This window comes from Grammomys surdaster, unplaced genomic scaffold (genome assembly GCF_004785775.1).
Source record: "Grammomys surdaster isolate TR1022 unplaced genomic scaffold, NIH_TR_1.0 241, whole genome shotgun sequence".
Classification (NCBI taxonomy): domain Eukaryota; kingdom Metazoa; phylum Chordata; class Mammalia; order Rodentia; family Muridae; genus Grammomys; species Grammomys surdaster.
The window spans coordinates 2,531,728-2,535,642 of NW_021604686.1; positions in this window are offsets into that span (position 1 = coordinate 2,531,728).

Consider the following 3,915-nt stretch of genomic DNA (forward strand, 5'->3'; position numbering starts at 1 on the left):
TGTGTGTGTGTGTGTGTGTGTGTGTGTGTGTGTGTGTGTGTGTGTGTATAAGAGAGTTAGAGACAGAATGAGGCATAGCAACAGTTAGGAGAGAGGCATGGTGGGCTGGAGCAAAAGTGCTTGCCTTGCAAGCGAGAGGACTAGAATTTGATTCTTAGAATCCACATAAAAATGGTGGGTGTGGTAGCATCCCCATGTAATCTCAGCACTGGGGAGAGACAGATGGCAGAATCCCTGCAAACGCAACTTAATTGTTGGGCTTCAGGCCAATCAATGATAGATACTATCTCAAAAGAGGGGGGCGGCACTGTGCACACGCACACACACACACCAGATCGAGAGAGAGAGAGAGAGAGAGAGAGAGAGAGAGAGAGAGAGAGAGACTCAAGCACATGCATATGTAAAAGGAAAAATAAAAACATACTCTAAACTGGGCACAATTGCTTAAACATGTAATCCTAGCAGAGTCAGGAGGACTGCTACAAGTTACAAGTTCAAGGCCAGCCTGAGCAACTGGCTTTATAAATAAAGTAAGGAAAGTTAGAAATAAGTTTGGGGACAAAGAAGGAGACCACCACTCCAACTGAAGTGTCTGGACAAAGCAAACTTGAGTTTTGATCACGAGGGTGAGCTCAGAAGATCAAACACCCTGAGACAGGACGTGCATTGGTTTTTATCCTAATCAGTGATGACTGTGTCTTTCCCCTTCGGCTGGGGTCTGACCTCACAGCCGTAATTCAATTGGCTAGTCTGAAAAGAGTTGGCACACTGAAAATGATCGAAGGGGAAAGAAGTCATTTGCTCCAGGCCATCAAATTCTTGGAATACAGCAGCTGGCCTTTGTGTAAACAGCGGTTTTACTGAATAGTGTGTACGGGGGATTAGAACATTCTCGTAGCAGTCTTATAGTGGGAGGAAGATAAGAGGATTTGAATTGTTTGCCATGAACGCACATTTTTGTAGCACTTGATAGAAAGGACTCATTTGTCATTTCTTACAGAGGGAAGAAAGGTGTAAAGGAGGAGAGACGGGAAGATGGAGACAAAGCATGCTCATATTCAGGATGGAGGGAACCACAGACAGGGACAGACAGCCAGGCGGGACAAGAAGATGGAAAACGTTTAGTATTGGAGATAGACACACAGTGCCACATGGACAGTGGGCAGACAAGCTGTTAAGTGCTAGGCCCAGGCCTGCTGCTTGTATGAGAGAACTGAAGGGATGGTCACCTTATCCCAGAGTGGGTCTCCTAACTCCAGAGTGGAGCAGGCCCACACTATAGGAGGGAGGTTTCTCGGGGCGGAGCAATGCTTCTTGAGTGGAATAGGCGTGGGGAGATATTGGGTAGGAATCCCTGACCTAAATTTTCCCTTAGCTACTGACCCTGTCACACCATGCAATCTCTGTGCTTAGCTCTTTTGGGTGTGACAGACCATGGAGCCATATGACAGACTATTATGGTCTGTCCTCAGCTCAGGCTCCATCTTTGCAGCTAACTTACTGCCCCGTTCTACTTACCTCATAACGTTTGCCTTATAGTCCCAGGAGACTTCTTGAGCTCTGGCCTTCCAAACTCCATTTTAGCCTTCTGGAAACAGGAAGAGGTAAAGAAAGCACCCCTCTTTTAAGAACATGTCCTAAGAATTGGGCTCAATACGTTTTCTGTTTCACTAATACTTAGTCTTAGGGTTGTATCTAGCTGCAAGGGAGTCTGGGGGATTGGGCAATGCTGAGAGTGGAGTCTGCTCAGTGCAGCTCCGTGCTGCCTTCCAGCGCCTTCTGTACATCAAGAGTCAGTGAATACCTACAGTATCCTATCACTTATTAAGGGATTATACCTGCGACGGAATTTCGAAGTGTTCATATACAAGAAGAAAAACCCCTTCTGCTAGGTTCACCCCTCACGCTCCTGTGTTGAGGGTGAAGCAGGACAAAGGAGAACAAGAAAGGCCCCTCCCCCCATGTCCTCCACAGCCACCTGCACCATTAGGACACATAACATCAATACGTGGACACGCTCTGGCACTTGATGGCTTGTCTGATGGCTGCTAACGCTTTACAAATGGTTTGGTTGGTGGTCAGTGGAAGACAGCCAATGCCTCCTCTGTTTGGACCGTTTGCTTCTCCTGTGTTAAAGAGTAAAAGCCTATATGTAGGCCAAAGGAGAATTGTGTAAGCCAAAAGGTAACGGAGAAGGCAATGAAGGCATAACTGTCCCTTAGGGAGACCTGTCCTCCCACACCTCAAAGCCCCACCCCTCCATGCAAAAGTTCAGACTCAAGGCTGATCTTTAAATTCACAAAGCCCAACATCTCTCCCCCCCCTCCCCCCCCCCCCCCCCCCCCCCCCGCAGCTGCTAGCTTGGGCTTTCAGACCTTGTTGTTCAGGAAACCCTTTCTTTCCCTGATTCCAACAAATAGCCCTCAAGTTCCCTTCTGTGTCTTTTTAAAAATTCCTTTATCCAGGAGACCCAGGACCTGCAAAAGGTTGCCTGTGTCACATAGCAACATGAGACCACTCTGAAGAGTTTGCTGTATGCCTGCCAGATTCACCTCTTATGCTCTCTCCCTCTCTCTCTTTCTCTCTCTACCTCTGTCTCTCTCTCTACCTCTGTCTCTCTCTCTGCCTCTGTTTCTCTGTCTCTCTGTCTCTCTGTCTCTCTCTGTCTCTCTCTGTCTCTGTCTCTGTCTCTCTGTCTCTCTCTGTCTCTCTCTCTGTGTCTCTCTCTGTCTCTCTCTCTGTGTCTCTCTCTGTGTCTCTCTCTGTGCCTCTCTCTGTCTCTCTCTCTCTCTCTCTCTCTGTCTCTCTCTCTCTCTCTGTCTCTCTCTCTCTCTGTCTCTGTCTCTCTCTGTCTCTCTGTCTCTCTGTCTCTCTCTCTCTCTCTCTCTCTCTCTCTCTCTCACGCGCACACATCTCATCTGAAGCGTACAATAGGATGGTGGTTCTGTATGGCTCTGTCATTGACTGGATGTGTGTCGCTGACTGGGCAGTGTGTCTTGGAAGCTGCCATATTGGGAAGTACCTTCCTTCTTGCAAAGAAAGAAAGGGTTCATCACTGTAGGCTATCAAAGCATCTTGATGGGTATGGGGCTTACTGCTTTCTGTTTTTGGTTTTTTGTTTGTTTGTTTTTCTATTGTAAACAGCCTTGGGCTTCTCGTCTGCATTCCTACAGAAGGGATGTCACATTCCCTTAAGTAGGGCAGGCAAGAGCTTTGGGCACGTGGCTTAATCTGGGCTACCTAAAAACAGTTCTCCCCAAGAAGGGGCCACCAGCACCCAGCTGCCTGACAGCTTCCTAGCCAGCCAGAGCCGCGGGCTGTTTGTGTTCCCTCTTCACCTCTCTCCTGCAGGACAGCTGAATGCCTCACACCTGGGTGTAGTGTCCACTCCCTTCTTCTCCTGGGGCCACTTAGAGCCTATGGTTCCAGGCCGCCCACACTGGTTGACTGCAGCAAATTTCTTTTTCATAAAAGAGAGACTGCCCTCTCTAGGTCTCGCTCCTGAGAAGTAGGGGTCCTTTCTTGTCCTAGCTCGAATCCTCTCTCTCCTTACTCAACTGCCACAATAGCATCCCCCCACCCCCACCCCTGTGCAGCTGCTTCCCTGCAGGGCGCCCTTTTCAAGATGACTGCAGAGGACAGTGAGCATTGAACAAGCGCTGGGTATCTGGTGGTGTCCCCATTGCCTTGGGAGTGTACAAAAGTGTGCTAGGATGGTTAGCGAGTGTGACCCAGAGCTGCAGCATCTTTGAACGGGTCTCTGAGGGGCTCTTTGGCTTCCTCCTAGAATGGCTCATACCAGAAGTTCCAGCTTCATCCCGTGTGGTCCCCCTCCTCCCTACCCCTTGGTCAGAGTCCTCAGCACAGCTGGGCAACAGCAGGACGCTGATCAGTTATTAAAAGCCGAGCTGGTGG